A 17,513-nucleotide genomic window follows, 5' to 3' on the forward strand; every position below is an offset into this window, starting at 1 on the left:
GTGCTTTTCTTCTGTACTCAGTTGTATCAAACCGCTATATAAAAAATACCACAATGCAGCAGTTCAAGAAAAAAGGCCCATCACCACCATCTTAGGGCAACTCGGGGTGGGCAATAAATGCCGGTCTTGCCAGCATCGCCCACATCCTAAGAAATGTTTTTTCTCAAAACATCACGGGAGATCTACAAGCATTAATGAAAATTACAAAAATATCATAAAGTCTCTAATAAAAACCACTCAGTACTTACTTTGTATGGAATTGAGAATTGAGCCAAACTGACCAAATCCGCACGTTAGATACTGAATCTTTAGGAGGTGAATGTTCATCTTTAGTGCCCCTGACACAGACCTTTCAGCAGAAGGACAGGAATTCTGCTTCCCATCAGTTCAAGAGCCTATTCCCTTACATCTGGCTCCATGCTGTGCCCGAGAGTTTTCACGTATTGCACGTCAATAGAACATAAGCAAAAACTATTAAAGTGAATGCCTGACATGATTTTCAGGCTTTCTAAATGCAACTGTAATTTTCTACCACAAAACCCATTTTGAATAAGAGCACGGAAAGCTCCATGTTTGATGGAGAGAATAGACTTGAATTTCTGCTTGATGCATTGTTTTAAGCATCCTTTTAGCACTGAGTGGTTTTTATTAGCGACTTTATAATATTTTTGTAGTTTTCATTAACGCTTGTTGATCTCCCGTGATGTTTTGAAAAAAAATATTCTTCGGATGTGGGCGTCGCTGGCAAGGCCGGCATTTATTGCCCATCCCTAGTTGCCCTCAGAAGGTGGTTATGGGCCTTTTTTCTTGAACTGCTGCATTATGGTATTTTTTTATAGTGGTTTGATCCAACTGAGTGACTTTCTAGGCCACTTCAGAGGACAGTTAAGAGTCAATCATATTGGTGTGGGACTGGAGTCACTTGTAGGCCAGACCGGGTAAAGTCATAGGAACATAGGAACAGGAGTAGGCCATTCAGCCCCTCGTGCCTGCTCCACCATTTGAAAAGATCATGGCTGATCTGTGATCTAACTCCATATACCTGCCTTTGGCCCATATCCCTTAATACCTTTGGTTGCCAAAAAGCTATCTATCTCACATTTAAATTTAGCAATTGAGCTAGCATCAATTGCCGTTTGCGGAAGAGAGTTCCAAACTTCTACCACCCTTTGTGTGTAGAAATGTTTTCTAATCTCACTCCTGAAAGGTCTGGCTCTAATTTTTAGACTGTGCCCCATACTCCTAAAATCCCCAACCAGTGGAAATAGTTTCTCTCTATCCACCCTATCTGTTCCCCTTAATATCTTATAAACTTCGATCAGATCACCCCTTAACCTTCGAAACTCTAGAGAATACAACCCCAATTTGTGTAATCTCTCCTCGTAACTTAACCCTTGAAGTCCGGGTATCATTCTAGTAAACCTACGCTGCACTCCCTCCAAGGCCAATATGTCCTTCCGAAGGTGCGGTGCCCAGAACTGCTCACAGTACTCCAGGTGCGGTCTAACCAGGGTTTTGTACAGCTGCAGTATAACAGTCGACAGCTTTCCTTCCCTAAAGGGACGTTGATGAACAAGTTGGGTTTTTACGACAATCCGACAGCTTCGCGGTCACTTTTACTGATACCAGCTTTTGAGTTCCAGATTTTTTAAACTGAATTCAAATTCTCAAAGTGCAGTGGTGGGATTTGCACTCATATTCTCTGGATTATTAGTCCAGGCGTCTGGATTACTATGATGTGGAGATGCCGGTGATGGACTAGGGTGTACAAATGTAAGGAATCTTACAACACCAGGTTATAGTCCAACAGTTTTATTTGAAAATCACAAGCTTTCGGAGGCTTTCTCCTTCGTCAGGTGAGTGTCGAGATTCATTGAAAATTACCGCATGTATAGTCATAGAACAATGCCTGCTGATTACAGATAATCTTTCCAACTGCCCGTTATCAAGGTCATCAAATGAATTGAATAGTGTTCAGACAAAGAAACTTTAGATACCCCAGACAACTGAATATACAAACGGCCAGAACCAAAGACAGAGAGGGAGAGAGAGAAACATCCGAAAGGAAGAGAAAGAGAGAGAATGACCAGTTGTATTAAAAACAGATAACTTTTTTTTCCCCTGGTGGGGTTACGTGTAGCGCGACATGAACCCAAGATCCCGGTTGAGGCCGTCCTCATGGGTGCAGAACTTGGCTATCAATTTCTGCTCGACGATTTTGCATTGTCTTGTGTCTCGAAGGCCGCCATGCAGACACTGCGACAACGGATGAACGGACACCGCGCAACAATCGCCAGACAGGAGGGTTCCCTCCCAGTCGGGGAACACTTCAGCAGTCAAGGACATTCAGCCACCGATCTTCGGGTAAGCGTACTCCAAGGCGGCACAAGACAATGCAAAATCGCCCATGAGGTATCTAAGGTTTCTTTGTCTGAACACTATTCAATTCATTTGATGGCCTTGATAACGGGCAGTTGGAAAGATTATCTGTAATCACCAGGCATTGTTCTGTGACTATACATGCGGTAATTTTCAATGAATCTCGACACTCACCTGACGAAGGAGAAAGCCTCCGAAAGCTTGTGATTTTCAAATAAAACTGTTGGACTATAACCTGGTGTTGTAAGATTCCTTACATCTGGATTACTAGTCCAATAACATAACCACTACACTACCGTACCAATGTGCACACAGGAGTCAAAACCTAGGGTATAATTTTAACCTAACTGGACCAGCAGGAAGCTGAAGGGATTGAATTGGCCGCCCATTTTACACCCCCGCACCCCCGACTTCACTTTCTATGTAAAGTAAAATTGGGAGGGGTGTAAGATGGGCGGCCGTTCCAATCCCATCGAATTGTCGCTCGGCAGGTGAGGTTAAAATAACGGCCAAAGTGTAGTCTATAGGCGAAGCAGGGTTTGATGCTGAGAATAATTGGGCTAAAGGTGTGCAGATGAAATTCAGTTCCCGTTTTAAAGTCATACATTATGTCCTTATTTTTATACTCCCATTATAAAAATTCCCATGTCCACATTCATAATGGAACCTGTCGAGTAAACTTGTCACACAGTGATTACGTTATCCTGCCAGTTTGTCTAGTGGTTTGTAGCCTGATCCTTAGTCTGATATTCCTCCATTTTCCGAAGTTGAGGAGATCACATGACGGCATGTGATATATTGTCATAAAGGTGGCATCCAGTGACAAGGGTGCTCGAAATTGCACCAAAGCCATAGAAAGATTAAACTGCTTTATTAGGTCATGTAGGTCAGGGCCAACCAACCTGTAACGCCCTGACCCTGGCAATGTGGCCATTGAAATCTAGATAACTATTTTTAAAAATTCATTCTTGGGATGTGGGCGTCGCTGGCAAGGCTGGCATTTATTGCCCATTCCCTAGTTCCTCTTGAGAAGGCGGTTGGTGAGCCTTCTTCTTGAATTGGTGCAATCCGTGTGGTAAAGGCATTCCCACAATCCTGCGTTCCAGGATTTTGACCCAGCGACAATGAAGGAACGGCGATATATGTCTCAAGTATATGTCAGTGTTTCCACTTGCAGGGGAGACCAAAACTAGGGGGGGGGGCACATATATAAGATAGTCACTAACAAAGCCAATATGGAATTCAGGAGAAACCTCTGAAGTTGAGAATGCGGAACTTGCTACCACAAGGAGTAATTGAGGCGACCAGCATAGATGCATTTAAGGGGAAGCTAGATAAACACATGAGGGAGAGGGAAATGGAGGGATATGCTGATAGAGTTGGATGAGGAGGGTGGGAGGAAGCTCACATGGAGCATAAACATCGGCATGGACCTGTTGGGCTGAATGGCCTGTTTCTGTGCTGTACATTCTTTGTAACTCTTTGTAATTAAAGACGGTGTGTGACTTGGAGGGGAACGTGGAGGTGGTGATGTTCCCATGCACCTACTGCCCTTGTCCTTCTAGGTGGTGACGGTCACAGGTTTGGGAGGTGCTATTTGTGCTTATTTCTAATTTTTCCAGCTTGTCCTGTTTCAATTTTATGGGTCTGGAGTTTGTATAACACTGTTGGTGGACAAATCCTAAATCAGAACACCAACATCTGTTAAAATCAGCAGCTGGAGATGTCTGCAAGTTAATGGGAATGTGAATTTAAACTTTATATGTGGCCTCTGTGACTCACACCTATTTTGCCCATCAAGACAAAAACTTGCACATGCCTGATGTAGGCAGGTCTTAAAGACGGGAGTACAGAAATTCTGCGGCACCATTGTGCCCGTGGAAGTGCTGCGGGCCAGAACTTCATCCCACCACTTTGAACTGCCGTTAACCCTGTCCCTCATCTCAGAGACGGGGTCAATATATTAACCTGGGAGTGGGGTCAGCCTGCCCTCCAACAGCCAGAGGCCCAGATCAGGCCAAAGAAGAAAGGGGGATACATTTCCCACCTCCCGTCCCCCATTTCCAGGTGGAAGGGGTTATGATCCGTCTGGAATCGATTGCCTTTGGATTTTCAGACCCCACTTTAGGCCTACTGCTAGACCCGTGCCTGTTCTCAGCAGATGCGGATTCCGCTGGGCCTACCGCAAATGCTTCAGCTGGAATTCCAGCGGCAGCCCAGAAATGCAAAGCTTCCAAATTGCCATGTCAACACAATGGGGATTGGGCAGAAACGCCCACCTCCTTCCAGGATACAATTTTTGTTGTTTTTATCATGGAACAGAAACCCAGAGGAGCCCAAATTATGGCCCCACCCTCAGTGGAATTATGGCCAAAATCCTGGTTCCCCCATTTCGGGCAATTTTGAGGCTTGAGGTGTGCTGAATGAGCTGTGACTGGTGAGGGAGGAGTATTGGTAAGTCTGTTCCCTGCTGTTTTTAACATTAAAAACCTGCTATTAGCCTTCAAGGACTTGAAGGAGTTGAACTCTGCAGCAGTCTGACCAAATCAGAGACTGAGGAGGACTCACACTGGGCAGATCTACCAAAGTCTCTCCAGCAGTTGTCTGGCACTAGCAAGGCCTAGGCTGAGGGCTTGGCAGATTGCTCACATGCAACTGCTGCAATAAGAGGGAGTGCCAGTGTCTTTTTTCATCAATTCCGTTTGGATACACAGCAGGCCATCAATGGCATGAGCATCTTCTGATTTGAAAGCTCTCCTGCTGTGACTCCAAACCATCTCCAGCAGCACAGCTGAATTTGAAAGATGTTTCAGTCTTAAGAACATGGCAGTCGATTTTTTTTTTACTAACTAGCAATCCCAGCATACAGCTTTGTGTGATGGGAGCACATATTGAGAACTCAAAACATTGAAGTCAGCCAACCCTGCATGATTTTCCATTGATTAATTTTATCTCCTCATCTCAAAACATTGTAAGTCTCGTGTTTTGAATGTTAATGGATCATCTCATTCCCTGTAGGAGCCAGAATAGTACACCAGAGCCAAAAGCACAGAATCATACATTGTTTGAATTGAATTGAACTTGCATTCACCCCTCAAATAATGAAGCAGTCCGAGCCCGCATGCAGCAAGACCTAGACAACTTCCAGACTTGGGCTCATAGGTGGCAAGTAACATTCACGCCAGACAAGTGCCAGGCAATGACCATCTCCAACAAGACAGAGGCTAACCACCTCCCCTTGACATTCAACGGCATTACCATCGCGAATCCCCCACCATCAACATCCTGGGGGTCACCATTGACCAGAAACTTAACTGGACCAGCCATATAAATACTGTGGCTAGAAGAGCAGGTCAGAGGCTGGGTATTCTGTGGTGAGTGACTCACCTTCTGACTCCCCAAAGCCTTTCCACCATCTACAAGGCACAAGTCAGGAGTGTGATGGAATACTCTCCACTTGCCTGGATGAGTGCAGCTTCAACAACACTCAAGAAGCTCGACACCATCCAGGACAAAGCAGTCCGCTTGATTGGCACCCCATCCACCACCCTAAACATTCACTCCCTTTACCACTGACGCACTGTGGCTGCAGTGTGCACCATCCACAGGATGCACTGCAGCAACTCGCCAAGGCTTCTTCGACAGCACCTCCCAAACCCGCGACCTCTACCACCTAGAAGGACAAGAGCAGCAGGCACATGGGAACACCACCACCTGCACGTTCCCCTCCAAGTCACACACCATCCCGACTTGGAAATATATCGCCGTTCCTTCATCGTCGCTGGGTCAAAATCCTGGATCTCCTGACCTAACAGCACTGTGGGAGAACCTTCACCTCACGGACTGCAACGGTTCAAGAAGGCGGCTCACCACCACCTTCTCAAGGCCAATTAGGGATGGGCAATAAATGCTGGCCTCGCCAGCGATACCAACATCCCATGAACGAATAAAAAAAAAAGCACCTTTCACAACCTCAAAACGTCCCAAAGTGCTTTACAGCCAATGAAGTACTTTTTTTTAAAATGTAGTCGCTGTTGTAAAGTAGGAAATGCGGCAGCCAATTTGCACACAGCGAGGTCCCACAAACAGCAATAAAATAAATGACCAGAAAATCTGTTTTAGTCATGTTGGTTGAGGGATAAATATTGACCAGGACACTGGGGAGAACTCCAGAATTAAAACGTTTGTGGGAGCTTGGACTGCACTCCAAGGTAGACATTGGCTGTGAAGCACTTTGGGATGTGAAAGGCGCTATATAAATGCAAGTCGGCAGCTTGTTTTACATCATGATTTTTATGTCTATTGAAGCCAATGGAAATAAAAATGGGGAGAGACGTCAAACAGGCTGCCGACTCGCTATCACCCGTTTCACACTATTGCACAAAGTCAAAATTACCCCCACTGTGCATCATGTGGTATAACACTACGGAGTGCAGCGTATGTTCCAACTTACTCTGAGCAATGCCATGTGTAGGGCTTTAAATTAACTCTCTTTACTCTTTATGGAAATCAGAGGTAAGATCAATCAAGGCTTTAAACTTTTCTAAATAATCACATTTAAATATAACAAGTATTACAGATAGAGATTCATACAACCTTTAAGTCAGAAGTGCAACTCAAAACTTGGACTGGCCAATTCTTCTGCTTTGGGAGACTGAGAGGTTAATTTTAATTCTTCATCGACATCCTTTGCTGTGCTCTTCTGGTCTGTCGCATCGAACTTACTAAAATGGCTGGTTTTATACCCTTCTTGCAGGTGCAAAAAATAAGCTTTTCAGTAACTTTCCTCTCTCACTTTCCCATGGTTACATAGACTCGTGCTGCAGAAACTGAAGTTTACCATGGTTTCCCACAGTCGCTCAAGGCCTCCTTATCCATAGCCATCCAAGCGGTCTGAACAATACTTGTCGAATTTGGCCAACTTTTCCAGCATGCCGCCTTGAACAGTCGGTTTAACAGTTCCTTTGTTGAATCAATACTTTGAACCAAATTCAGCTCTTTGAGCAAGTCAGGGTTTCGAGCCAGTCCTTTTAGTTTTCTTTAAAAGTCCAAAATCCTTCACATGGGAGGTCCCCTAGTTTATCGGAAAAAAACATTCAACAGAAATTTCAAACCAGTGAGAAAAGAACGTAAAGAATATCCTCACAACTTTTCCTGTTCTGAAGTATTTGGTACAACGTCCGCCATTGTACTCAATACTGAATGACGTCTCCAATAAGGATAAAGTGGTTGTCGTCAACTTTATAATAATGCTCCACAAGCCTCTGTGGAGTTGGATCAACAGCAATGGAAATACTACCGAAAGAATGAAAGAAAAAGTGCGCTGGTTGTGAATAAATCAAACAGAATTCATTATTTCATAACGTCCCTCAGGAGAAATTTGATTGGCCCCTGTCACACGGCAGTGCCAATATTTCAGCAAAAACATTTTCCATATTAACAATTCTATTACAGGAAACTATCAGTTGCATAGTTTCAACCCCCTCCCTCACCGATGTCTGAAAGGATTGATAAATTTATCGCAGGCCACCTACACTTTACAAAGCAACAGGCATCGTTTTATTTGCAGATTATTAAATATGTAATTTCCTACTTGTCGTCTGAATTCTGAAGCATGCCGCCCATCAAGGAAATAAAACCCACAGCTGGGCTATTACCCTCCCTGCACCCACGATGACATTTTAAGAGAATGAAGGAGAAGGGCGCGATGATTTAGTGCAGCTACAAAAACCATTTCCGTAATGGAGAACCTGCCAACTGTCACTCATTAGAAACGATGACCATTCGCTTTGGTTCAAAAATAGAATTTGATTTGTGGTGCGTCCTCTTAAAAAAGAAAGTAAAGACAGCTCCATATCGTTGAACGGTCTTACGGTTTATACCTCTCTTGCTACCCAAAGGTTTCTCTTTACATTTCCTCAGTTGGCGACTGTTTGTGATGGCTCCGTAAATGATAACCGTAACTGCAGTGGGAGATCGGCCAAACCCCACCCCCGGTGATGCGGTGTAAAAAGCTTTTTGTACCATTTCTCCTCCAGGGTTTCCACAGAAGTTATGGTGGGGAATTCAGAAGCACCTCCGCGGAAGTCCCAGGCATTTGCGTTTTTTTTATTTGTGTAACGTTATAAAACAACGGGATCGATTTTAATCTCGGGTGGGTTTAGGCCTGAGTTTCAGGTCCTAAGTTCCATCCCCAAGCCTGATCTAAATGTCGCCGGTTCACTTCCCACCCAGAACAGGTGCGAAGATGAGCGTGGAGAGGCCGCTGACAGGAAGAGATTACGCAGCCCTTGGCTGCCTGCCAGCTTGTAGGTAAGTAGCGGGAAGGAGGTTTCAGGAGGGACTCACGGAAGGGATAGGTTGGAGGGGGAAGGAGGAAGGGAGGCTACGACTTTCATAATAAGGGTCTGAAGGAGAACCATTGCTCCTCCTGGCCCCACGATGCAAAGTTTTAGACTTATCTTAGAGGGGTCTCTTCTGCCTGAAGACAACAACAACAACTTGCATTTATATAGCGCCTTTAATGTAGCCCGTTAAAGGCACGGCGGCCGATGGTGGAGCAATGAAAATTGGGGATACGCGAGAGGCCAGAATTGGAGGAGTGCAGAGATCGCGGAAGGTTGAAGGCTGGAGGAGGTTACAGAGATAGGGAGGAGCGAGGCCACGGAGGGATTTGAAAACAAGGAGGAGAATTTTAAAATCGAGGCATGGACGGACCAAGAGCCAATGTAGGACAGTGAGCACATTGGGCGATGACTAGCTTCAGCCTGGCGGGTAAAACCACAGTGGCTCCCTCAAACAGACCCCAGCTAAAATGGAATCATGGGCCCAGTAATGTAATAGGACCCTCGATTTGCATCAATTCATCCTCCTGCAGGTTAAAACCGGAAATGGCGGGAAAGGGACAAGTTCCGACTGGGGTAAGTAACTTGTCCATTTGTAACTGCCCACCAGCCCAGTTCCTGACAGATGGATAGAGTTAAAATCGGCCCAGTTACTTATGGTTCAATTTTTCGTGAGCAGTGCCATGGGAGATTCCATCAGTTTGAAAACTAATGTCACGGCAAATTAACTCTGAACATAAATTAACGGTTTGCTAATTAAAAGGTACATGAGCGCTGTTTCTACAAGATGCTGTTATTTTATTCATCATACGCCTTCATCAAAATTAATGTGCATTGAATTTCTAAATAATTGAGCAAGGCTTGCCATTCATTTAAATTAAATGAGAAACATTATGTGGTTTGAAATGCCAAATATCATTGTGACAGGATTTCATTAAGATTTAGATTGTACATGTTTTCTTGTCTCCATCCAAAGGAATTCATTATGGTCTCGAGCTTGTTGGCCAAAATAATCTTGTTTTATTTTTTTCTCTCAGTTTTTCTTTTCCTTTCGGAGAAAAGAATGCCTGCGTTTTATTGAATTGTTGCACGGTTTAGTTAAAATGGTGCTTGCATTGGCACATTAGGGGTTGTTGGTACCAATTGAGCATGCGCTCAGAACAACGCGCTTTTGGAGATCAGTATCATTTCATAGTATCCCCCCAGGGGTCATGGGGACTATCGAGGGCCTGGCAGGGCTGGGACATGGCTCTGTGCTTGGAGCTTTAGGAGCCCCCTCTTTGGAAAAAGGGGGCCTGTCTGTTGCTCACTATCAAGTGTTTAGCATGAGGCCCCAGGGCAATGTGTGGCCTTCAAGCCTTGGCAACTCAGCCCTTGAGGCCCAGACGAATCAGTCCGAATTGTTTGCCAGTTTTCCCTGTTTCTATTTTGCAAGCGTTAAGGTTTGGAAAAGGCTGTTTATCCTTCTGTTGCCTCAATCAAGGATAAACCCTAAATTAGGATACTTTGATCAGTAGATTAATGAGACCATGGATTTAAGTGGCCCCAGAGGCACTATAGTACACACCTAAGTGGTCCACAAAAACTAAAGCTTGGGTACTTCTGCTCTACATAATAACAGGATAGCTTTCTTTGATCTGCTCCCCGTTCCTCTTTCTATGCAGCCCAACATCCAATAAGCTTTGTTCCTGTCTTGAGGGATCTGTCTGGTATGATCTCAAGAACCCTCAATTGAGCAACTCCAAAAGTATAACACTCCAGTGCAGAACTGAGGGAGTGCTGCACCGTTAGAGGTATCGTCTTTCAGATGAGATGTTAAACCGAGACCCCGTCTGCCCTCTCAGCCAAGGCTTCTTCGACAGCACCTCCCAAACCCGCGACCTCTACCACCTAGAAGGACAAGAGCAGCAGGCACATGGGAACAACACCACCTGCACGTTCCCCTCCAAGTCACACACCATCCCGACTTGGAAATATATCGCCGTTCCTTCATTGTCGCTGGGTCAAAATCCTGGGACTCCCTTCCTAACAGCACTGTGGGAGAACCGTCACCACACGGACTGCAGCGGTTCAAGAAGGCGGCTCACCACCACCTTCTCGAGGGCAAGCATAGTGGTTATGTTACTGGGCTAGTAATCCAGAGGCCTGGACTAAAATCCAGAGTCATGAGTTCAAATCCCGCCACGGCAGCTGGCGAATTTAAATTCAATTAATTAATTAAATTCAATTAATTAAATAAAAATCTGGAATTAAAATACTAGTATCAGTAATGATGGCCATGAAACTACCGGATTGTCGTAAAAACCCATCTGGTTCACTAATGTCCTTCAGGGAAGGAAGCCTGCCGCCCTTACCCGGTCTGGCCTATATGTGACTCCAGACCCACAGCAATGTGGTTGATTCTTAATTGCCCTCTGAAATGGCCTAGCAAGCCACTCAGTTGTAAAATCTCACTACGAAAAGTCATAATAAGAATAAAACCGGACGGACCACCCAGCATCGGACCACTAGGCACCGGACACGACAACGGCAAAACACCAAGCCCAGTCGACCCTGCAAGGCCCTCCTTACTAACATCTGGGGACTTGTGCCAAAATTGGGAGAGCTGTCCCACAGACTAGTCAAGCAACAGCCTGACATAGCCTTACTCACAGAATCATATCTTTCAGCCAACGTCCCAGACTCTTCCATCACCATCCCTGGGTATGTCCTGTCCCACCGGCAGGACAGACCCACCAGAGGTGGCGGTACAGTGATATACAGTCAGGAGGGAGTGGCCCTGCGAGTCCTCAACATTGACTCTGGACCCCATGAAATCTCATGGCATCAGGTCAAACATGGGCAAGGAAACCTCCTGCTGATTACCACCTACCGTCCTCCCTCAGCTGATGAATCAGTCCGCCTCCATGTTGAACACCACTTGGAGGAAGCACTGAGGGTAGCAAGGGCACAAAATGTACTCTGGGTGGGGGACTTCAATGTCCATCACCAAGAGTGGCTCGGTAGCACCACTACTCACCGAGCTGGCCGAGTCCTGAAGGACATAGCTGCTAGACTGGGCCTGCGGCAGGTGGTGAGCGAACCAACACGAGGGAAAAACTTACTTGACCTCGTCCTCACCAATCTACCTGTCGCAAATGCATCTGTCCATGACAGTATTGGTAGGAGTGACCACCGCACAGTCCTCGTGGAGATGAAATCCCGTCTTCGCACTGAGGACACCATCCAACGTGTTGTGTGGCACTACCACCGTGCTAAATGGATAGATTCAGAACAGATCTAGCAGCTCAAAACTGAGCATCCATGAGGTGCTGTGGGCCATCAGCAGCAGCAGAATTGTATTCCAGCACAATCTGTAACCTCATGGCCCGGCATATTCCTCACTCTACCATTACCAACAAGCCAGGGGATCAACCCTGGTTCAATGAGGAGTGTAGAAGAGCATGCCAGGAGCAGCACCAGGCGTACCTAAAAATGAGGTGCCAACCTGGTGAAGCTACAACTCAGGACTACATGCATGCTAAACAGCGGAAGCAACATGCTATAGACAGAGCTAAGCGATTCCACAACCAACGGATCAGATCAAAGCTCTGCAGTCCTGCCACATCCAGTCGTGAATGGTGGTGGACAATTAAACAACTAACGGGAGGAGGAGGCTCTGCAAACATCCCCATTCTCAATGATGGCGGAGTCCAGCACGTGAGTGCAAAAGACAAGGCTGAAGCGTTTGCAACCATCTTCAGCCAGAAGTGCCGAGTGGATAATCCATCTCAGCCTCCTCCCGATATCCCCACCATCACGGAAGCCAGTCTTCGGCCAATTCGATTCACTCCACGTGATATCAAGAAACGGCTGAGTGCACTGGATACAGCAAAGGCTATGGGCCCTGACAACATCCCAGCTGTAGTGCTGAAGACTTGTGCTCCAGAACTAGCTACGCCTCTAGCCAAGCTGTTTCAGTACAGCTACAACACTGGCATCCACCCGACAATGTGGAAAATTGCCCAGGTATGTCCTGTCCACAAAAAGCAGGACAAATCCAATCCGGCCAATTACCGCCCCATCAGTCTACTCTCAATCATCAGCAAAGTGATGGAAGGTGTCGTCGACAGTGCTATCAAACGGCACTTACTCACCAATAACCTGCTCACCGATGCTCAGTCTGGGTTCTGCCAGGACCACTCGGCTCCAGACCTCATTACAGCCTTGGTCCAAACATGGACAAAAGAGCTGAATTCCAGAGGTGAGGTGAGAGTGACTGCCCTTGACATCAAGGCAGCATTTGACCGAGTGTGGCACCAAGGAGCCCTGGTAAAATTGAAGTCAATGGGAATCAGGGGGAAAACTCTCCAGTGGCTGGAGTCATACCTAGCACAAAGGAAGATGGCAGTGGTTGTTGGAGGCCAATCATCTCAGCCCCAGGGCATTGCTGCAGGAGTTCCTCAGGGCAGTGTCCTAGGCCCAACCATCTTCAGCTGCTTCATCAATGACCTTCCCTCCATCATAAGGTCAGAAATGGGGATGTTCGCTGATGACTGCACAGTGTTCAGTTCCATTCGCAACCCCTCAGATAATGAAGCAGTCCGAGCCTGCATGCAGCAAGACCTGGACAACATCCAGGCTTGGGCTGATAAGTGGCAAGTAACATTCGCGCCAGATAAGTGCCAGGCAATGACCATCTCCAACAAGAGAGAGTCTAACCACCTCCCCTTGACATTCAACGGCATTACCATCGCCGAATCCCCCACCATCAACATCCTGGGGGTCACCATTGACCAGAAACTTAACTGGACCAGCCATATAAATACTGTGGCTACGAGAGCAGGTCAGAGGCTGGGTATTCTGCGGCGAGTGACTCACCTCCTGACTCCCCAAAGCCTTTCCACCATCTACAAGGCACAAGTCAGGAGTGTGATGGAATACTCTCCACTTGCCTGAATGAGTGCAGCTCCAACAACACTCAAGAAGCTTGACACCATCCAAGATAAAGCAGCCCGCTTGATTGGCACCCCATCCACCACCCTAAACATTCACTCCCTTCACCACCGGCGCACTGTGGCTGCAGTGTGCACCATCCACAGTATGCACTGCAGCAACTCGCCAAGGCTTCTTCGACAGCACCTCCCAAACCCGCGACCTCTACCACCTAGAAGGACAAGGGCAGCAGGCGCCTGGGAACAACACCACCTGCACGTTCCCCTCCAAGTCACACACCATCCCGACTTGGAAATATATCGCCGTTCCTTCATTGTCGCTGGGTCAAAATCCTGGAACTCCCTTCCGAACAGCACTGTGGGAGAACCGTCACCACACGGACTGCAGCGGTTCAAGAAGGCAGCTCACCACCACCTTCTCGAGGGCAATTAGGGATGGGCAATAAATGCCGGCCTTGCCAGCGACGCCCACATCCCGTGAACGAATAAAAAAAAAGGTAGACATAAAAGATCCCATGGCACTATTTCGAAGAAGAGCAGGGAAGTTCTCCGTGGTGTCCTGCCCAATAGTTATCCCTCAATCAACATCTTAAAAAAAAAATTATCTGGTCAATATCGAATGGATGTCTGTAGGAAACTTCTGAGCGCAAATTGGCTGCCACGTTTCCTACATTGTAACATGACCACATGTCAAAAGTACTTCACTGACTATAAAGCGCTTTGGGACTCCTGAGGCCATGAAATGCGCGATATAAATGCAAGCCTTTCTTTCTTTCTCAAGAGAGCAGAAGTAAGAGTGTGGGGATAATCACATGGTATGCAGGAAACAATCAGATTTGTTTGCAACAGACCAATCATGTGGGAGATTTTTACGTCACATGGATCAATGTGGCATACAACAAACTATGATGGACACAATCTTTTTACTTATGTAGATACTCGCAAAGATTCCTTGGGCTGTGGGAGAATGGATAGGGTTACCATCTCTGGTTGGACGTATTCCTGGAGGTTTCATCGCCTCCAACCATCCCGCCTGGTCAAATAGCCTTTTCCCTCATCTCCAATATTATTATAACTAATAAATGAAAGTGTTCAAAGAAAATTTAAAAAAAAACATTTTTTTAATGCCCCAATGATGTTTCTCCCTGGTTTTGCTCTCAGCAGTTCCCAGGAGCTGATTCTTTGATTCAGAGGTATCAAAGGATATGGGAATCGGGCAGGAAAGTGGAGTTGAGGTCGAAGATCAGTCATGATCTGATTGAATGGCGGAGCAGGCTCGAGGGGACTATTTCTTATGTTCTTAATTTCTGGAGACTCCAGGACAATCCTGGAGGGTTAGCAACTCTACGTATGGAGCATAAGCATCCTGCCAGTGATATGTACAATTTTATCAATCACATGACTAGTAGAATCGTATTAGAAGGTCATATTTTATAGTCAAGAAATTGGCATTTCATTTCCTTCCAGTTCTAATGAGAAAACCTTGGCCGTGGGGAGGCAACAGACATACAACTGAGATGCACTGGTAATGGGTCAGAAATGGCCACATTGTCTCATAAAAGCAATGGCATAATAAAACAATGAGAAAACATTTAGTTCTTTATTCAGACCCAGTCTGCAGGAAGCTGTTGCATACCACTTAACTATGAATTTCAATCAATTGGTTTCAATCTCATTTCAGAAGCCTCTGTCTAATTGAACACAGTAGACACATAATGACAGCTACTATCTGAGTGATATTTTCATTTTAATCGTTCCCCGTTTTAATTCTATAATTTCATGTGAAGCTATTAAAAGAAATGTCACATGCTTTTCCAACTATTGATTCTTTTTTTAAAACAGGAAGAGCCATTCAGCCATTTTCTACTAAGTTGCCTAATTGCAATTTACTTGCATCTCCAGTGTAGTATTATCTTATCAACCAGCCTTTATTAAACTACTTAGCTGCATGCTTCATAAATATTCCCCTCATTGTTTCAAATCTCTGGATTAAATCTATCCAATCTCCACAGGCATTTTAAAGGATAATTCCATTTTAACTCTGAGTATTGAAAATTGTTTACAACTTTCAAAGGATCATACAGCACAGAAGAAGGCCATTAAGTCCATCGTGCCTGTGCTGGCTCTTTGAAAGAGCTATCCAATTAGTCCCACTCCCCCGCTCTTTCCCCATAGCCCTGCAAATGTTTTCCTTTTCAAGTATTTATCCAATTCCATTTTGAAAGTTACTATTGAATCTGCTTCCACCACCTTTTCAGGCAGCGCATTCTAGATCATAACTCGCAGCGTAAAAAAAATTCTTCTCCTCTCCCCTCTAGTTCTTTTGTCAATTATCTTAAATCTGGTTACTGACCCGCCTGCCATTGCAAACAGTTTCAGAGTCCCCGATTGTTTTTTTCTTTCAGACCGCATATTTTCTGTGACCAGTCCTCTCCTCCTTCGTCCAGCGTGGTGGGACTGCCCTTGCCTGGTTCCGTTCTTATCTATCCAGTCGTGGCCAGAGAATCACCTGCAATGGCTTCTCTTCCCACTCCCGCACCGTTACCTCTGGAGTCCCCCAAGGATCTATCCTTGGCCCCCTCCTATTTCTCATCTACGTGCTGCCTCTCAGCGACATCATCGGAAAACACGTCAGGTTCCACATGTACACTGACTACACCCAGCTCTACCTCACCACCACCTCCCTTGACCACTCCACTGTCTCTCATTTGTCATATTGCTTGTCCGACATCCAGTGCTGGATGAGCAAAAATTTCCTCCAACTAAATATTGGGAAGACCAAAGCCATTGTTTTCAGTCCCAGCCACAAACTCCGTTCCCTAGACACCGACTCCATCCCTCTCCCTGGCCACTGTCTGAGGTTGAATCAGACTGTTCGCAACCTTGGCGTCCTATTTGACCCTGAGATGAGCTTCCGACCACATATCCATTCCATCATCAAGACCGCCTACTTCCACCTCCGTAACATCGCCCGTCTCCACCCCTGCCTCAGCTCATCTGCTGTTAAAACTCTCATCCATGCCTTTGTTACCTCTAGACTTGACTATTCCAATGCTCTCCTGGCCGGCCTCCCATCTTCCACCCTCCATAAACTTGAGTTCATCCAAAACTCTACTGCCCGTATCCTAACTCAGTCTGCTGGAGGAGGTACTCTCGCATTGCTTGGGTTTAACACCTCATGAAGTGTCACCTTTTAAACCGACCAGAAGTTAATTTGAATGGTTAAAAAATGCATATGATCCTGCCTGCGATCTCTAACAACTGAGAGAGTCAGCTAGAGCTCTCCAATGGACAGTATAATTGCACTTTGAACCAGGAAGTATAAATGGAGCACTGTCTGGCTGGAACCAATGCTACAACTTTTGGTCTCTGACTGGTCTCCCACAAAACTTTTACTTGGCAATATAATCCTGCAAGGACTACCATTGCTATCTATCCAGATTTGAACCTGAGCTGTCTGGAAATTTCCAAGATGTAAAAAAACCCAAATATCTGCCTTTTAAAATTTGGTGTAGGCCTTGGCTCAGTGGTAACGCTCTTGTCTCTGAGTTGGAAGGTTGTGGGTTCAAGTCCCACTCCAGAGACTTGAGCATATGCTCCTCCTGGCTCCACAGCTGTCCCGAAGACCATTGCCAGGCCCCGTTCTGCCCCCTCCCAATCGCCTACCCCCCGCCCACGGACCTACATGTGGGCCACTCCCAGTGACGCAATAGCCCGAAATTTAAATCTGCTCAGCCAGAGAGCAGTCGGTGCTCACAACTCACCGGTCTCATTTAAATGAGATGCAATAACAAGTACACCTCAGGCCTCCCTCTTCCAGCACAGGGATTGTACCCTGCTCCCAGTTCATGCCTGC

The 17,513-nt window shown here is 46.0% G+C and overlaps 1 protein-coding gene across 1 annotated transcript in view; it reads left to right on the forward strand.

Moving 5' to 3' along the window:
* Positions 1-17,513, forward strand: part of grid2 (glutamate receptor, ionotropic, delta 2) — a 700,148-nt gene that overhangs the window by 624,293 nt on the left and 58,342 nt on the right. The gene's annotated exons all lie outside the window — the stretch shown is intronic.

Source organism: Heptranchias perlo, chromosome 1, assembly GCF_035084215.1.
Source record: "Heptranchias perlo isolate sHepPer1 chromosome 1, sHepPer1.hap1, whole genome shotgun sequence".
In the NCBI taxonomy this organism is placed as follows: Eukaryota; Metazoa; Chordata; class Chondrichthyes; order Hexanchiformes; family Hexanchidae; genus Heptranchias; species Heptranchias perlo.